We start from the raw sequence: 21,250 nt of genomic DNA, 5'->3' as shown, positions 1-21,250 counted from the left end.
CAAAATAAAAAGTTTCTGCACAAAAATGAAACCATCAACAAAGTGAAAAGACAATTGATTGAATGGGAGAAAATATTTGCAAATCCTATATTTGATAAGGGGTTCATATCCAAAATATATAAGAACTCATACAATGCAACAACAACAAAAAACAACCTGATTGAAAAATGAGCAGAGGATCTGGATAGATATTTTTCCAAAGAAGACAAAAATATAGCCAATAGGCACATAAAAAGCTATTCAACATCATCGCTAATTATTAGAGAAATATAAATCAAAACCAAAATGAGATATTACCTCATGTTCATTAAAATGACTATTATCATAAAGTCAAGAAATAATGTGTTATTGAGGATGTGGAGAAAAGGTACACTTTGGTGGGAATGTAAATTGGTACAGCCACTATGAAAAACAGTATAGCGATTTCCTCAATAAATTAAGAATAGAACTACCATATTACCCAAATATTCCTCTAATGGGTATTTGTGTGAAAAATATAAAAACATTTGAAAAAAATATATATACCCCAAAGTTCATCACAGCATTATTTACAATATCCGGAATATGGAAACAACCTATTGATGGATGAATGGGTAAAGAAGATGTGGTATATACAAACAATGAAGTACTACTCACCCATAAGAAAGAATAAACCCTGTCATTTGCAACAACATGGATGGACCTTGAGGGTATTACACTAAGCAAAAGAAATCAGATGGAAAAGACAAATACTGTATGATTTCACTAGTACATGGAATATTAAAAAAAAATGAACAAAACAAACATAGATACAGAGATCATATTGGTGGTTGCCAGAAGGAAGAGGGGAAGAGAAAATGGGTAAAGAGGGCCAATTGTATGGTGACAGATGGAAGACTAAACTTTGGGTGATGGAGCACACTTTAGTGTATACAGAAGTCAAAATATAAAGTTGTACACATGAAACATATAATGTTATAAACCAATGTTATGTCAATATTTTAGAAAGACAATATTTATTTCTAGACAGTCTTCTTAACAATCAGAGGAAGAAAGAGTTCTGCAGTTAAAATATTAGCTATTGCTTGGGAAACTATAAAAACTGATAAAGTATGAAAATATTTTATAAAGTTTGTCTAAATTCTTCATTTGTCTCTTCAAATGACTACATCTGTTGCTAAAGGTCACTTATTTCATGAAGCCAATACTAATTTCTCTTTTTGGAATCTCCAATGATGATTGCTTTTGCAACTAACTATCTGAGATGCTCTGGTTTTCACTTATATATCCACACCTACACCTATAATATCCATATCCACGTTTGTGTTCCGGATCTTTACCTGTCTCTATCCCTATCTTGAAAATAATGTGAGTATATCACCCTTACAGATTATAAACTCTTTGAGAATAGAAGCTTGTTTTTATAAAATCACATTTCCTAACAAAAAGGTCTTGTAGACAGCAATTAATCAGTGTTTTCTGAAGTGATTGTATACAAAAACTGTTTCCTTAGTTGTACAGAATTAACAAAGAATTCAGGGAAATGTGAAAAACACTTCGTGACAGATTTTCAAAGAAAGCCAAAGTTTATAGGTTGACATTAAAAAGCAGAGGTTAAAGGTCAAATAACACATTTGTATTTTGGCAAAATAAACTTTTGATTATCTATCTGTTTTAGTATTATCTTATAAAAATATAATTCTTGTAAGATGTTGGCAAAATATTTCAAATTTGTTAAGCTTAAGATATATAATATGTGATATGATATTTTATATATATATACATATATATGTCAGTCATGCTGTGGGTGAAGGCAAATTGGAAACAAAGCAAGCTTGTAATAACTTAATGACAGTATAAAGATCATGGGACAATACAATACTGATACTGAGTGAGACCATAAAAAAAGCTTCAAATATTCATTAGCATTATTTTCATTGTCGGACTGCCATTCCCATCACCCCCATATTATTAGAAGTTCCTCAGGCTGATCACACAGAGAAATGTATAGAAATCTCTTACAGGACAATTTCCTTTTTGTGGAAAAAAGGGAAAATTCCAAAAATATTTAGATTTTATTTATTTTGTTTATTTTGATATCTAGCTTAGTTTTGTACAAAGAGGGCAAAAGATGCAATAGATAAACATTGGAAGTTTTAGCTTTCCTTTGAACTCAAATCTTTCTTTAAAATAAATTTATTTATTTATTTATTTATTTATTTATTTATTTATTTTTGGCTGTGTTGGGTCTTTGCTGCTGTGCACGAGCTTTCTCTTATTGCAGTGAGCGGGGGCTACTCTTTGTTGCAGTGTGCAGGCTTCTCATCTTTGTGACTTCTCTTGCTCTAGGTGTGCAGGCTTCTGTAGTTGTGGCACATGGGCTCAGTAGTTGTGGCTTGTGGGCTCTAAAGCTCAGGCTTAGTAGTTGCGGCACATGGGCTTAGTTGCTCCGCGGCATGTGAGATCTTCCCAGGTCAGGGCTCCAACCCGTGTCCCTTGTATTGGCAGTCAGATTCTTAACCACTGCTCCACCAGGGAAGCCCTGAACTCAAATCTTAATTATGGGTATGTACATGTTTAAGATGTAGCATATCTTTTTTAAAGATAGAAATGCTTGTATAAGGTTTTTTTTTTTACTTTATCTGATAAAAGCAGTATAAAATTATATAAGAACTCTTTTTTGGGGGTTGGGTAATTATTTAAATCTCTTTCTTTTTTTAAATATTGAAATTTGGCATCAGTGTACAAGAGAACTACAACTAAGTTCTCACTTTAAAGAGCTATTCTTTACACGTCATTATAAATTGTTATTTGTGGAGTGCACTTTTTAACATTTCATTATTCAAATTCCCTTTTTTACATTCATTTAGTTAATTTCAATATGACTGACTGTAACACAGGGCTAATCATGTGTAAACATCAGAATGCTTAGAATCTTGTGTTTGAATGTTGGATCAAAATCTCAGGCAGCTCATTTATAGTGTCATTTATAATCAGTCATAAAATCACATTTTAAAAACACATTTCAAATAATTCCTATGAAGTTATTATGTTTTTATTAATAAAAGTTTGACTTTATTATAAAAAGAATTTAACTCTAGAAAAAGAATCTCTTGACATGTTGAGCACATTATTATAAAATCTTAAGGAACCAAATTCAAAGTCTTCCCTTCCCAAGTTGGATAAAACACTGTGTTTTAATATATTGAAGAAGAACTTCCACAGGGAGGAACTTCAGAGATATCCCTTTCCACCCAAGCACTCAACATGCAACTTTATCTGGAACAGGCTGCACCCTACTTCTGCCTCTCCATCACCATGTTTAATGTTGACTAAAGGGAGAACAGCAAGCCATAGGGTTACAGATTAAATTCTAGGTTCTAAGATTCAAGTTAGGAAGTGAAATTTCAAGTGTCATAAATGTAAATAATTCTGTAAAATTTCATAAATATACAGTTGAAGACAACATTATTTATTATATAAAAGCATGGTAACCAATGTGGGGAAAGGATAAGCTGTGAATGGGAAGAAATAATCTTCCCTAGATATGGATTATGTGCCAAATACTAAGTACTATACACAAAAGCTAAAGAAGAGATATTTAAGGGATCTTCTCTATAAATACACTTGATTAAGAGATGTTAATTTGTCTGATAAGGGAAAAAACATAGTACTAGATAATAAAAACAAGAAATTACTCAATAGAGAATAAAATAATATGTAAGTAACCTAAGTCAAAGAATGAAGCCCTGATAGGCAGACTACTTAAAAGAGAGCATAGCATGTAAAGTCTGGAGAAAGTTAAATCTGGAGCTTACACTGATTCATTTATTTTTTAAGTCAAAATACAGTTGTTACATGAATAGATTTTTGAAAAACAATGTAGATTTTAGTGATGATATAGGTTTTAATTGAGTTTATTTTTCTGAACATAATTGTAGTAAAATTGATTTAATAACTGAACAGAGTAATAATTCTTTACCACAGCGATGTTTGTTGACTCAAATCAGAGAAAAATACACTAAGTATTTCTTTAATTATTATGACTTTAATCATTAAAGATGGGTGAATCTTAAGTAGACTTTAAATAAAATCTAAAATATGCCTAAATATTATATTTCTATACAAAAAGGTGCACATAAAATTTTATGCATACTTCTGTATCAATAGGCTTGCTAATAACTTTATATATCTTAACATTTATATATGTCAATGTAGGATAGACTATGATTAAGTTACAAATAAATCTCAAGCTCTCAGTGGCTTAATACAACAAGATTTATACCATAATTATGAAATGCCCAATACCACTCTCCAGGGTAACTTTCTTTCATTCAGTGACTCACAAAACTGGGCTGAGACATTTGCAGAACTGGTGAATATTTAATAAGCCTAAATATTTCTGCCATACGATCAGGTTTTGAAAGCCCAGATTTTAAAAAGAAATTTTTTTGACATACACTAATTTATTTATCCAGTCAGTGAGGTTTCTGGAGTCGTTACTGTGTGTTAGACACTAGCTAGGCTAAGTTTATAACTACAGACTATAAATGCTAAGCAAAACAGATTTTTCATTTGTTCTAATGAAGCTGACAGTATGAGGTATATTTGTGGGGGAGAGGATGAACAAAAATTAATAAAAAACACACAAGAATATAATTGCAAACTATTATAACTGTTGTTTAATAACAATGGGGATTTATGTAAACATACAGTAGGGTTTCTATTCTAACTAGTCAAAAGAAATAAGGAAATACAGATTTATCTAAAATCTGAAGAGTAAGTGGGAGGTATTTGTTATCCTGAAGGAACAGAACTTACAAATGTCCTGAGGAAAGTGTGAATAAGGCCCCTTTAAGTAGATGAACAAAAAATCAGCTCATGAAGTGCCTGGTCGTCCATGTTAAATGTGGTATGTATTAAAAAGTAGTGGACAGTATTTTAATTGTGTGCACATGTGTGCGTGACTTTAAGATTACCTGTCTCTAATATAGGGAATTGTACTCACAGTTAGGTGGCAAGTCCAGGCAAGAGATGATGGTAGATTGGAAAAATGTGGTGACAATAGGAAATGGAACTTTGGTTTCAAGTGAGAAGAGAAAGAAAACAGAAAGTCCACATCTAATTGCAAATCCTATATTTGTCATAAAATACTTAATAAGACACCTGATAATTAAGTAATGTATGCAGATACTAAGAAACATGGAACTGTGTGCATGTGCATGGGGGGGGGAGGGGGGAGAAAATATATAATCATTCATTCCTGATAATAGGACAGTTAAAATAGTAAATAGTTCTCTTGACTTAGTTTATTTTCATATCTGTGACCCACTAACTTGGGCACCTTTGTGGATTCGTTTGGTAATTTCTCTGATTATCTATGAAATTAAGTGATTAACAATTTGTTTATATTTTCCCCAATTTTTATGTGTGCTAGTGTGCTAGATTGATTGCAAAAATGGCCCCAATTCTTCACCCGCTCGTCAGTCAACCCCAGCATCTACACTCTTTGCAATACGATTTGTTAGTTCTTCACATCAAATGATACATTTCTTTTCTTTACCCCTGGGATTTGGACTGGTCTAGTAACTTGTCTTACATAATAGATTATAAGGAAATGATGCTGTGCCAGTTCTGAGACTCATCGTTATTAGGCCTTGCATGATTCCATTCTCTCTTCCTCTTCTGCTTTCATCCTGAGGTCTAACTTGGCTATCTTGCCCAAGGAGGTGCATCAAGTAGAACCAAATCAGACCAATATTTTCTAGCTGAAGGCCCAGACCTGTGAGAGAACTCACCCAAGATCAGGAGAGCAGAACAACTGATGGACAGCTGATCACAGATGCATGAATGACCTCCTCTGAGCCCAACTCAGTCAGCAGAACTGCCCAGCTGACATACAGTCTCATAAGTGAAAATAATTGGTCTATCGCTATATGCCATGGAAATGTCATGATTAATTATTACACAGCATTGTTGTAGCCATAGATAACTGAGATAGTTAGTAATGATTGCTGATAACTCCCAATGATTCCCAGTTAAAAGATTTATGAGCATATTATGCTTTTAACATCAAAGTCTATATTATATGTTGCCATTTTCATTCCCCCACACACATCCTAGAACGTTGAGTATAGAGCAGGTGATCAAAATTATTAGTGACTGATCAATTGATATGACAATAGAAACATATCAAAATTTCCCCAAATTTGAGGCACTAAAGTTATTCACTCAATATTTGGGCTTTATGTTTCATATGCCTAGAATAGGCTCCTGAAACTGTTTACTGAAAGAATAAATTGATTAATGCATATATAAACTTATATATAGTGCCTATATTATAGTTAATTGTGTACAACACTGTAACTTCCACTTTCCCTGCATTTAGTAGACATTCATAAATTACTCTTAAAAAAATACCTGAAATGATAAACATTTGTATATCTGAATTGTGAAATGATAAACATTTGTATATCTGAATTGTGACTCCCCACTCCAAATCTATATGTTAAAGCTCTAATTCCTAATATGACTGTATTTGGAGATCAGGCTTTTAGGAGGTAAATAAGACTGAAGGAGGTCATAAGGGTGGGGTACTAATCTGATAGGATTGGTGGCTTATAAGAAGAAGAGAGAGATGTCTCTCTCTCTCTGCACACAGAATGAGGAAAAGCCATGTGAAGAAACAGCAAGAAGGTGGACATCTACAAGCTAGGAAGAGAGGTCTCACCAGAAACCAAATCTGCTGCAACCTTGATCTTGGACTTCCCAGCTTCCAGACTGTGAGAAAGTTCTGTTGTTTATGCCACCCAGTGTATGGTATTATGTTATGGCAGCCTGAGCAGACTAAGACAGTATGAAAAGAACAAAAGAATAAAATTACCTACCTCTGTCAAATTTACGTAGATGGTGGTATAGTGTTGAAAGCTGAGGAACACAATATAAGAATCTTTTGAAAGGGAGTAAAATATGTCTAGGAAAAATTAACTAGGTATTTTTTAGCTGATTGTGAGAAAAGAAGACTGAAAATATAGAATTTTATTTATTTGTTTCCCTAAGTGGTTATCCTGTACCCTGCCTTCAAAATTATGATGGCATCAAGATTAGATCTTATTTCAGGCCTACTTAAGAAAGCAGAATAGACACAAACTGCTGGAGGGAAAATGAACTGTTTAATATGGAAGAATAGACAGTTTTGGTCCCTTTATGTTGCTTCTGGGTATCTCCCTGAAATCGATTTTGAGTCAAATTCGTTCACTCTGCTTTTTTTGTCACCATACAGTATTTTTCTTATGTGTGTATGGCTACTAATCAGGATTCTACTCATTGTTCTACAGATAAGTGTTTGTGTGAATAAGTTTCAAATTTATGGACACTGAAAGCAACTAGCAAGTTGTGTGGCACAAAACAATTATTCAACATACAGTGGTCTCATCTGTTTCCTCTAGTATATTTGGCTATAGTTTCAAAAAATTAATATTCTTTGAAATAGTCAATACTTAGTAGAGATCAATAAGCAAATAAAGTAACATATAGAGTTGGAAATGCAGAAGTAGTCTTAGATATTGACTTAGAGACAATAGCATTATGGTCCGACAGCTGTTTTGTGTAGGAGAAGGCAAAATCAAAACACTATGGGAATTAGAGCCACAAGATCAAGCATATCTAAGACATATAGTGCAAACTATTCCTAGGTTAAGTTCATCTCGACCCACTGATACATGATATTTAGATGGTAGTAATATATTCCTGCAAAAAATTAAAAGCACTTATATTGATTGAATACAGAAAAATAAAACTAGAGTTTATTAAAATTTTGGTATACACTATATCTTTCCAAAATAGTACCTTTGTTCAAATATATACATATTAAAATTATTGTTTTATTTTATTTAATTTTCAAAAATGTAAGATAATATTTAAAACATTTAACTTAATTGTTTCCACTTAAAAATATGCCATGGACATCCTTCCAAATTGATATGTATTTAATATACATTTAACTTGTCATCTTTCAATAGTTTATAGATTTTTATTAAATGAATTCAATGCATATTCAAACATTTTTCTATACTTGAGTATCAACATTGTTACTGGAATTTTAAAATTAATTGCAGTCATGACTATATCTCTCAATTATTGATATTTTCATATCTGTAGAGAAAATTCACAGAAGGAAAATGCTACTTCCAAAAGTACATATATTTTAAATTTTAATAAATACTGCTAGATTACTTCCTAAAATTTCTATAATTTACAGTACCATCAACAATGTGTAAGAATATTTATTCCTCAATGTCTTTTAGTACAATGTAAAAAAATATTTCATTACTGATTTAATTTGCAGTTTCCTGACTTCTAGTAATGCTAGACATCTTACAGTATGTTTATTGTCCTTTTGCATTTTCTATTCTGTGAATTATTTGTTCAAAACTTTTATTATTTTTCAATTGAATTATTTTATTTATAAATTTATAGGAGCTCTTTACATTAATTTAAAATTGCTTATTGTATGTATTCCTCTGTCATATACATTAATAACACTTTTTCTATTGGTCTATCATTTGTATTTCAATACTGTTTATTATGTTTTTTACCAAATGAACACTTTCATTTTAATTTAGTTTGTTCTTTGATCTTTTTATTTATATATTTTTCTTATATGTCTTACTTACCTGGAAAGATAATCTAGGCTTTATTAATTAATGATTGTTTATATTTTTATCAAAAATTAGAGATAATAAGACCCATTATCCCTTTGCTGTTTCACGATGGCAGCTAAACCTTTACGTTTTCATATGTTGTAAATGAGCTTTGAGTTATAGAATAAAGAGATGAAATTGCCAAGTGCACAGAAATCACCTCATTCAGATTTTGTTGTGGACCAACATGGAAGAAAATATTATGTGATAACATTATGTTAAATGAGACACTGTCTTATTGGACCGTGAGAGATTCTCCTGTTGGCATTGAAAAAGTAAGGTCAATGTTGATATTGTCTGAGGGCCAAATGGCTAGGACCCAAGGACAGCCTCAAAGAGCTGAGGATAACCCCAGCTGACTGCACTAAAATAGGGACCTCAGTCATAAGGAACTGAATTCTTCCAACTACCTGGATGAGCTTGGAAGAGCACTTCAAGCTCCAGATGAGAACACAGCCCAGTCCACACCATGATTCCAGCTTGGTGAGACCCTGAACAAAGGACTTGGTGTAGCTGTGCCAGGACATTCGGCCCAGGGAAACTGAGATAAGAAATCTGTGTTGTTTTAAATTGCTAAATTTGTGGTAATTTGTTACACAGTATTAGACACTAATACAAAGACTCTGAATTTTAAGACGCTAGAAAAACAGAGGTCCATTCCCTCCAATCATTGACACTGACTTTCCTACAACTCTGAGTATAGTCTCCAAGTAGATTAAATTTGATTTATAGAAATAAAGAAATCTAACATTCCTTGACCACTGGCCCATTTAACTTACGTGTATAATCAAGCCCTTCCTTTACCTAAATATCACATTGCCTCCCACATTTATATCTTAATTGGATCTGTCTTTAGACTCTGTTCTAAATATCTCTTTGGCTACCTCTCCAAAGACACTAAATTATTTTTTATTATGGTAATTTATAATAACTTTTATTGTCAAGTATAGGAAATCTTCACTCACTGTTCCACTTTTAAAGATTTTCTCATCTACATTTATTCTCCACATGAACTTTTGAAACACTAAATCAAGTTAAAAATGTGATTCTAATTAAAATATCATTAATTCTTTGTATCTCCGTTTGGCATTTTAAATGATATTAAGTTTTTACCTCCTGGATGATGGTTTATCTACAATTTGTTAAGACTTTTTCCTCTTATGATTTAAATTGAAGGGTGTCCCTATGGAAATCTACATCTTCCTACATTCTCAGTGTCTGTGGTTCTGATATATTTGATTTCACCTCAGGCTATAGGAATGGAGCACATAAAGTAAACCTTACCTTGGTTACATTGACAGGTTGGTGTTGGGCATGTCACCCAAAGCAGGCCAGCCAGATTTCATTGAACTTCAAAATTGAGAATGTGTAGTGCTGGAGCTAAGGTTACTCATTGTTATTCCATGGAATCTGATTTTATAGCCAAGTTTAGAAAACCTGATGAACTCAACCAGATGATGTTTATGACTGACAATAGAGTAAGATGGCTGGATGGTCTCTAATTGTTGTTTGTTTGTTTTTAAGTGCTAATATAATGGGGTATCCCATAACCTGTTCTGTTCATCTTACCTTCAAAATATATATCACTAGGTATATTTGTTTCTCTCTCCTCCTAGAAGCTTTTGGCTGTTCTGGGCATTCAAAGGATAGAATCCACACTGGCCTACAAAAAAAAGACCAGGCAGAATCTTAGTATGGCATAGATGAGCTTCATTTTGGATGGACAGGAAACAAGAGAGTTAATGGATGAAGTTGGTGAGAAGACTTCTTTAGACATTGATGGGGATTAACCCGGCAAAGGTTCTGAGAGTAAGTAGTGAGAAATTCTCAGTCAAGTGAGAATTGGTACATTACTGAATGATGTCTTAGCTCCCAGGTTAATAGTCATATGAACCATTTTCCTCGAAAGAGTCCTTCTGTATTTACTCAACTGGCATCTGAACCCCTCCTTTGTTGGGCTAGCTCTGTATCAATAGCAAAGCCTTGCAGTTGGGAAATCCTGCTATTAATGTAGTTCACGTCTTTTCTTCTCCCCAGTACTCAGATGTCCTCTTTCATATATATTTCACCTTCTCACTAACTAAATATCTGTCTTCTATTTTTTATCTTCTGCTAAAAAATATTATCATTTTGTTTTGTTTTACATAGACCTTGATGGCTTATTAAAACAGTGGTCTTAAATTATTAATGAGTAAAAAAGTATAGTTTCCCTTTTCTTAAAGACAGAAAAATAGTTTTTGCAGTCTGTTAAGAGGTGAGACGAAAATGCCATTTTTTAGTGTAAAATAAACAAGAGTAAAAGTAGAGGTGGTTGACTTTGCATTAAAAAAAAGAAAAAAAAAAAGCCCTTGTAGTGTAGCCACTAGCAATGCCCAACTAAAACCAGAAATGACAAAAGAAACTTGTTGTGATAAAATTTACATAATTCTTAAGAATACATTTAGCAGGAAAGGTGCAAGCTCTATATAAAGAGAAGTATATACATTTTTAATACATTTCTAAAGGCAGAATCTCATATTCCAGAAACACAACAAAATGTGTTGCTCTTATGGTTATAAGCTTGGTAAATCAGGAAAAATAAAAGATATGGAATATAAACAGGTGTTTGTGGATAGTACAAAGCTAATCAGAATTAAGGATATATTGCTGCTATTTTAAAATCCCCTATTATCTGTAGCTTCAGACCTACCTTGCTACCATGTTGGCTTTTCTCTGCTTGATGTTATCCATCCCATTGTTCTCCCTATGTTCTGGAAATTCTTTGGAAACTTCTCCTGCTGAACATTTCCACTAGGCATGAATGCCCTTGCTGTTCAATCTATTACCTTGGTCTTATTTCACTTCTGTGAATTTCACTTCTCTGGGTGAAGGAGGTCTTTTACTTCCACTATCTGCATGGGATCTGGTTGCAACATATATTTCTTAACTTGAATCTTAGTCACACATATAAAAATCTCTCAGTTTTTTCAAAAGCTACCCATCTTTACCAAAACCAAATAAGAAGAAAGTTAGTTTCATACTTTTTCTTTCTTTATTCTTCAGATATTAAATGTGTGTATGTGTTTTGAGGAAAAGAAAGTCAGCTGCTCATAAAATTACCTGAGACCTATCTTGATTATTTGTGTGAAGAGTGGAATGACATCTTTTGTGTATTTATATTCTACTTATATTTATGATGTCTAACAATTAAATCTGTTACTGTCATCTGAGTTCCACCAAGGATGGGATTTTTTTAATGTTTATTTCCCTAATGTACCTCACATGCCTAGGACAGTGCTGTTGCCTAGTATTTAATATAAGAAAATATGAGAATTTATGCTGAATGAACAAATGATACTCGACTCTACCAGCAGATTTCCAAATCTGAACACTTCCCTTGAAAATAATTGTTAACATTTAATGAGTATATGTCAAGTTCCAGCTTCAATGATTTACATATATTTTCTCTGTGTTTTTTTTTAATACTTCTCCTCAAAAACTCTGCAGATTATTTCTCAGTTTTATAAATGAAAAAAAAAAATCCTTTAACTTGCTCATTGTAAATAGACTATTTAGCTAAAAAGTTAGGTAAAGAGAATGCATAGCTAGTAAATAGAAGATCCAGACTTGAGAATCTACCTCTGTCCAAAGATAATTGCCATTTCCTAGGTAACATTTTACATGCTAATTGCATGATATAAAGTAGATTATTTGATTACCACAATCACAGTTAAAATATTCAGTCTTCAAGTAGAAGAAAAATCGTGTCTCCCTTTTGCAGCCCCATGGAAGCTCAAGCAATTTGCTTTGAGTGTCTTTAGCTATGACCACTTGGAAAGAACTGTGAGTACCCACTTGCCATGTCTCTTTAGAAGGTAGGAAACTACTACTCCTCCGTAGAAAGAGTGTTACAAGACCCTTCAACTATATTCCTCTATACATCCTTTCATATGTGCTCACTGGAGGAGTAACTTTGCTAACTGATAAGCTGGGAAGAAGAGAGTTCTTAGACTTCTGTCTTAGTCCATTTGGGCTTCTGTAACCAAATACCACAGATTAGGTGATTATAAACAACAGAAATGTATTTCTCACAGTTCATTCATGAGGCTGGGACATCCAAGATCGAGGTACTGGCAGATTCATTGTCTGGGGAAGGCCACTTCCTAGTTCATAAACAGCTCCCATTTCACTGTAACCATACATGTAGGAGGGTACAGATGAGCTCTCTGGGATTCTTTTATAAGGGCACTAATACCCTGTATGAAGGCTCTGCTCTCATGACCTAATCGTCTCCCAAAGGCCCCACTTCTAAAACCATCACATTGAGAATTTGGTTTCAATATATGAATTTGTGGGGGGAGGGGAACACAAACATTCAATCTATAGTATACAGGATTTAAGGCTTTCTGGGTCCTCACTCTTTGGAGCAGCCTCTTTTCTGGATGGCTGTTCTCTCTCTTCCATGATGGGCTCCTGGCCTGTACTGATGGTGAAGTCTGCAATTCAGGCTATGCCAGTGACTTGGGGAGCAATCTGAACACTGATCAGTAATGAAATTTTAAATCCCTCTTTGTGTCTAGATATCTAATACAAAATTTCCATTTTGGATTTTATCAAAAATAGTTTAACAGTTTTATTATTTGATCTCCATCAATGTGATACTTCTTTCTACCAGTTCAGAAATTAGAGGAGGAACAGTGGACTGTTCATTGGACTAACAGTGGACTAATTCTCCTTACCACCTTTTTCTTTAACCAGGTGATTCTAAACTCAGAATCTTCCTCAATTCCTTGAATATTGTAGATCTCTGTTACATAAATATGGGTCAATTTAACATTTGTGAAAACATTCTATAAACAGTAGTGGCTATAAAATTTTTAGCTATTTTACATTGAATTTGAATGAAGACAAGTACTTAGAAATAATGACATGTAGTCTACATTTTTCCAACCCCCCCAAAAGAGAATTAGATTTTAAATGAAATATAAGAAAAATAAATGTTGTGCTATGTTAAAACCTGCTGAAGAAAGGACATGTGAGCAAGCACTGTCATAGACTCATAGAAATATCATTTTGTCAATAAAGTTATAGTATTAAATAAGTTTCTATTACTCTTAAATAGTAATATAAATTTAAATCTGGATATGATAATATAAATGATCTAGTTAAATAATTTTAAAATCATAGCTTTGAGTTAGAGCAATTAACTGGAATCCAAGGCTGCATAGCTGTTTCCCCCAGAAGCAAGAATAAAACCCTAGCCTTCTTAAGTGAGAATATGTCTATATCACACCTATTGTGTGGTCTAGCACAGTGCCTAGGCCTCAGTAAAAGTCACAATGCGTTCTAGTGCTAGTGTTCTCTTCCCCTCTTCAATTCAGAGTCCAATCCCCGTATTCTGTTTGCTTCTTCTTCTCTTAAGAGGAGTTAGAGATCTAGATGGACCTAGAGATGATCATACTAAGTGAAGTAAGACAGAGAAAGACAAATATCATATGATATCACTTATATTTCGAATCTAAAAAGTGATATAAATGAACTTATTTACAAAACAGAAACATACTCATAGACATAGAAAACAAACTTAAGGTTACCAAAGGAGAAAGGGGGGAAGGATAAATTAAGAGCTTGTGATTAATAGATATAAACTATTATATATAAAATAGATAAACAACCAGGACCTATTGTATGGCATAGGGAACTAGATTCAATAATTTGTAATAACCTAAATGCAATATAATCTGAAATAATAATCTTAAAAAGAACATATATACATATATATCTGAAACAATTTGCTGTACAACAGAAAGTAACACAACATTGTAAATAAACTATACTTCAATCAAATTTTTTTTAAAAAAAATTTAAAAACTTAAGAAAAGAAGTCAGAGACCTAACAGTATTCATACGGTCAATGAGAGTGTATCAGGTGCCTAATTTTCAGAGAGAGAAAAACATTTTTTTGGTCAAAATTGATAATGTCTCAGAGGGGGAAATAAATGTGCAGACATTGCACTTTGCCCAGTTGTAAATCTATCTCCTTTTGATGGGTATTTGTGTTCCTAAAATAAGTTTAGTTTAGCCAAATTTGGAAAATTGAATTGTGTTCCAAATACAAGTGAATGGCTCCATATAGAGTGAAAAATGCTGGTAGATTTTATTGTAATTGGAAACCTCTCAAAATGTAAATATCAAGTCCATAATCCATCTGCTGGCAATTAAAGATTTTTTTAAAGGGGAATTTTGAACAACTATTTTTAATTCCTATAGGATTTAGATCTCTCTGCTGGCATAGGAGGGGAAGTGTAGTTGAATGGGGGCGTGAGTGTGAAGGACAGTGCGAATGAGTAAATGTGAGTGGGATTGCTCATGTGTGAGAGTGTAAGAGCACATGTAGATGCACTGAGCCTGTGTGTGAGTGTGTGTGATCAGGCTGCATGGGACTGATACGAAAGTTCAGATACACACGTAGGGATGATGTTCAACACAGCAGTGCTAAACAGACTCTCTGAGCTTCCTTTACCTCTGCCAGCAAGGACTCTGCAGATGCTTCTTGGATGAAGATCACACCTCTGCTTTTACAGTCTGAGAAAACCCCCCATGTGTTTCTCATACTCCTTCCCTCTCCTCCGGAGAAGCCCTCCTGTAGAGTATCATTTCGACGAGATCACACCACTGGTTTGGTTTATTTTTTCCTCTTCCTTTCTTTCTTACTGGCAGATACTACTGTTGATAATATCTTCTCAGTTGCCTAAAAGACAAATTTGACTCACGGTTAGGTGACATTATACATATGCAAAAGAGGTTTTAGGTTTTTAATCTGTAGCACTTAATTTTGTTCAAAAATGATACCCTATCTTTGATTGTAACTGCTGGGTTAGTCAGGGTTCTGCCCTTTTTTCATAGCCCTTTGCTATGGTTCAGCATCAGTAATATTCTTCCATAGATATGAAGCTAGTATTCAGTCATTTTGTGAAAATTTACTTTATTTCACTTACAATTTTTTTGTTACTGAATCTATTCCAATATATAATTTTTTGGCAGTTCTTTCTACCATCAATCCAGAGTCTATAACTTAGTATTCAAATATTTTTTGAATACTGAGCTATGTGTAATCATATGGGACAATTTATTTTAATTTTAATATTGATTAAAAGGTCCTTACCACGACATATAAAGATAATTTTCAGTGGAAGTTTAGTTATCTGAGGTAAGCAGTTTTTGTTTGTCTACTTCTAATTGTATATTATTCTATTTGTTCCTCTACAAATTACTTTATAACTGGTAGCAGTATCTTATATTTAATTTGACTAGTATATTTCCTAGGAATTTAAATTTGAATAATTTTAGGAAAGGCGTCAAGTTCTAATTCTCCAGATTTCTCACACTCTGTAGATGTGCAAGACTTTACCACTTCGCTTCTCAAAATATTTAAGATTGAGACTCCCAATTAAAGGGATGTTAATACCCTGTTAAGACAAATGTAAAGAAATACAAAGAATATAAAACAAGCTGAGCACAATCAACAACTTGAAAAGCTGAAATACAGCTAATAATAAAAAATGGCTATAATACTTGATTAACTTATAGATTGTATCACAGTTAGATAATTAAAAACAGGGATAGAAACAAGGGCTAATTTCCTTCCAATCTAGGAAGACTCTTGGAAGAACTAGGATTTTAAAATCTATGGTTACAGGAGAGGATATTAAAAAGAAAAGATGGACTACTCCCAAAAGACAAAACAAAAATAGGATGTTGAGAGGAAAATATGGGGAGGAGACACAGTGTGAAAAAGAATGAAGTCAAGAGACCCTGAATCAATTTATTCTATAATCAATTATTTCTATAATTCTTATATATTCTTGTAACATTTTTTTCCCTGATGACTCTAATTTCACTTTTACTGAAATGGAAAGCAACTCTTATTTTGCCACTGAGTGACTGCTATATGTCAAGGCAAACCCATCCTACTGGTTTCCTATATTTTACTTGGCAAAATGTGAGGGTATGGCATTTTTAAAGATTTGCATATCTTGATACTGGAAAATGCCAAGTAAAATCCACAAGGCATGTATACTTTGGTACAGGGCACAGGAGTATATATCCATGACCTCCTTCAACATAAAATAGACAAATAAATATACAATCTCAGGGTAAGGCTACTCATTAACATTTTTTTTTTCTTTTGGGTCAAATTATGTGTTCTGAGTTCCCAGAGGTATAAAGTGTCACTTTCTCTGATGATGTGGAAGACCTATACTTGCTATTTTGTCTCTCAAAATGGTGGTTAGAGAGAAGGTTATAATGAGATTAGTTATATATTATTTGGCCTTAGAATAGTACATGCAGTTGTTGCAATTAGAAAATTATCTGAGGTAATTTACATCTAATTCTGATATACTTTAAGTGAGTTAGCAGACACAAATAAAATAAGATCTAGTTAACAGAGCAGTTGGTGAAAGGACACGAGCTATTAAAGTCTTTCCTTAAACTGCACTATTTTCCCTTTTATTCTGAGTTATGATATATACAACACAGAGGTTTTATATTTTATTAAGCCCTTTTGGGTAGTGATCTAACCTTTAATAAGTTAACCTTCTGAGTTCAAATTCAGTTCATAAAATGGCATTTTCCAAAGAGCGGTAAGAGTCATATTTAGAAAATATAAGTACATCAGCCAAAAGTCAATTTGTGCATTTGCTATTCACTTGCCTCAATGTTTTCAAATCAACCAAAAATATCTTCCTGGGTGCTAAAGCCAAACTTTTTTTTCTTCATGTATTAACAGCATATCCCTGTTGGATAAGAATATTCAGTGCTTCTTTCTTCAAAACACCTTAAAATTCAGCTGGCATTTCATACTTTTTTTCATGCTTGTAAAAAATATCTAGGGAAAAGTATATGCTGTGGATGAAATCTGATTATTAATCTTTTGAAACAACTACAACAGAAAACATAGCCAAAAAATAGAGGACGGTGGAAATATGTTGAAAGGGATGCATAAAACTATTCATATTCTAAATTAAATTAACTTTCTAGTGAAAATTTAAAGAAACCTAATAATGCTCAACAGTTCTGTGTACTCAAAGAGCTAGACCAGCCTCTGCTAATTTACCAAAAATGCATAATTTGCAGGTTTTTCACCTCTAAGAGATAGTGTTCCTGAGTAGATAGGCTTTGGGCAAAGGAACTCAATAGAAGGCTTAGCAAATGCATCTCAATTCAACCAGAATCAACTTTGTATCAACAATTTACCTAACCCAATCCCAGGTACCTGTGGGTTGAAGTTGACAGAAAGACCAAAACAAAAATATACAAACAAAAAACTGACCAAAAACAATTTCGGAGAGCCACAAAGCAATAAACTGGCAGATCATAAGAGCTGTTGGTGGTCTGCATTTGGTTAGTGGCAATCAGAGATGGGATTAGGTTTCAGAAAATCAGGAAAACAGCCAATGGCACAAACATTCATTTCATTATTGTTTGGTAGGAACATACATTCTCCAAAGCAAACATAATTATGACAGCCTGCTTATATATGAAATGTATCTCTCCTTTTTCACATCTTTAGCATATTATGTAAATCCCTTTTATTTTAAGCTTCAGTAATAAATTATTTTAGAACTGTTTTTGAACAAAATTTAAAGAAGACTGCTTTCCAACCTAAGTGTCCAACCACAGATGAATGGATAAAGAAGATGTGGCACATATATATGATGGAATATCACTCAGCCATAAAAAGAAATGAAATTGAATTATTATTGAGCCATAAAAAGAAACAAAATTGAGTGAGGTAGATGGACCTAGAGTCTGTCATACAGAGTAAAGTAGGTCAGAAAGAGAAAAACAAATACTATACGTTAACACATATATATGGAATCTAAAAAAAAAAAAAAAAAAAAAAAATGGTTCTGATGAACCTAGGGGCAGGACAAGAATAAAGACACAGACGTAGAGAATGGACTTGAGGGCACGGGGAGGGGGAAGGGTAAGCTGGGACAAAGTGAGAAAGTAGCAATGGCATATACACACTAACAAAGGTAAAATAGATAGCTAGTGGGAAGCAGCTTCATAGCACAGGGAGATCAGCTCAGTGCTTTGTGACCACCTAGAGGGGTGGGATAGGGAGGGTGGGAGGGAGAGAAAGATGGAGGGGATATGGGGATACATGTATGCATATAACTGATTCGCTTTGTTATACAGCAGAGACTAACACAACAATGTAAAGCAATTATACTCCAATAAAGATGTTAAAGAAAAAAATGAAGACTGCTTTCTATGCAAACCAACCAAGTTTATCTGAGCAGCATTTCCCCCCTTCTTGATTTCTATATTTTTTAACCGTGATTTGTAATGTTTTCTCTCCTCCTGTACTCTTTTCTTGCACATATATTTGAAAAAAGACTCAAGTAATGTACTATGTACATGGACACGAATGACAGACCTTTCAGGCAGCCAGCCTGTCAAGACAAGGGCCAGTCAGGCCATGCCAACTACAAGTGACCTCTTGTTTGGTAGGTCTTACCTTGTACTGAGGTATGTGCTAAATACTGGGAAAAAAGAATAATATAAAATGGTCCTCTGCTTTGCAAAAGATTCATTTTCATATATACACATATATAATACATACATATTTGTATATGCATATATAGTTTTAATGTCTTGAACACTCTGTGTGTATATATACGTGTTTGGGTAGAAATGCGGACCTGCTAATTAGAAGGTTATCTGTTTGCCTTGCTGTGCTCTGTAGTAGGTTTGGGGGCACACATTTTGAAGTGGGGGTGGAGACAGCTGAACATCTCTGCCTGCATGACTAAGGAATGAATAATATAGAGATCGTGAAGAAGGTAACTGGGAGCAGGGAAGCTGTGTTAGCAGGAAGAGAAAAAAGAGAATAAAGGGAACCCTAATTAGGGTTATCCACAGACCAGATTTTGGGAAATAATATTTACTGAGGATAGAAGTTGTTGTTAATTATGGGTATTTCATTTAAAACCTTCCATTCTACACTATACATTTCTCATTATTGTGTTTACACATGAAATATTTCAGGCATACAAAATTTATAGCAAATGATATAATAAACACACATGAAACCACCACCCAGCTTAGGAAAATTCATCTTTACAGTTAAAATTGAAGCAAGTTTTATATCCTTCCCTCAGCAGAGGTAGCTACAATCCCAATTATTATTTATCGTATATCTGCATGTTTATACATATGTAACAGGTTATTTGAATGACTATAGTAGATGTTTTAGAGTACTTATTCTTTTTTTGTATTTTTAAGTAGACTATCTTTTAGAGCAATTTATGTTCACAGCAAAATTGAGTAGAAGGTACAGAGATTTCTGATAACCCCCCTGCCACCCTCACACATGCATAGCTTCCCCCATTATCAACATCCCCACCAGAGTGGCACTTCTGTTACAACTGAGGAACCTTCACTGACACACCATTATCACCCAAAGTCCATGGTTTACATTAGAGTTCACTTTTGGTTGTTTACCTTCTATGGGTTTGGACACACCTATAATGACATGTATTCACCATTGATAGTATTGTACAGAGTAGTTTCACTGTCCTAAAAATCCTCTATTCATCCCTATTTATCCCTCCCTCTCCCCTAACTCCTGACAACCACTGATCTTTTTACTGTCTCCATAGTTTTGCCTTTTCCAGAGTGTCATTGTTGAAATCAGACAGCACAGAGCTTTTTCTGATTTAAGGTTTCTGTGTGTCTTTTTAGGCTTGATAGCTCATTTCTTTGTAGCACTAAGTAATATTCCATTGTCTGAATATACTACAGTTTATTTATCTATTCACCTACTGAAGGGCATCTTAGTTGCTTCAAAGTTACGCAGTTATGAATAAAGCTGCTGTAAATATCCAGGTGGAGCTTTTCGTGTGGACATAAGTTTTCAACTCCTTTGTTCAATAGCATTGAACAAAACTGACAAAATTCTTTTTGCATCATTCAGAATGTTAGGTATGTCATCCATCATTTATGGGTATGTTATAGCAAAACTGTCATCGTTTTAGGGATAGCTGTTCCATTGTGTTCTGGAAATTACTCCCTTGACTCTCTCCCTAAACCAAATACAGACACACAATTGTGGAAAAAGAAATTAGTATGGTCAGTAAACACACATTCCTAATAGGTTCACAGGCTCAGAATTCCCAAGCTTCCACTTGCCTTTTTTTTCCTTTAAAACACTACTAATAACTTTAGGCCTCTTTTGGATTATTACCTACAGTAATGACCTACATTAACTTTTAAGATTATACTGACTCTTTGAAATGTAAAATATTTAGCATATTGCTTAGCATGTTAGAGGTGCTCTATACATAATAATTACCTATTTCTTTCTCCTCTGCCATGAAATAGGGCAGAGTATTTCTCTATCTTATTCTGCCACAAAATAATAAAACTTAACTATACAAGAGGTAAATGTATCATAAAATATTGCACAATAAATTGTGCTGCCCTATGGATATTGCTATTGCTCTTAAGTTTCATTTCTTTATTCGAAGGGGAAGGCCTGATCCACTAATTGCCATGAACTGATCACCTGCCTCTCACTG

The sequence above is a fragment of the Eubalaena glacialis genome, chromosome 16 (assembly GCF_028564815.1).
Source record: "Eubalaena glacialis isolate mEubGla1 chromosome 16, mEubGla1.1.hap2.+ XY, whole genome shotgun sequence".
NCBI classification, from domain to species: domain Eukaryota; kingdom Metazoa; phylum Chordata; class Mammalia; order Artiodactyla; family Balaenidae; genus Eubalaena; species Eubalaena glacialis.
The sequence above is the reverse complement of the archived record's forward strand: the minus strand, read 5'-3'. Positions refer to the sequence as shown.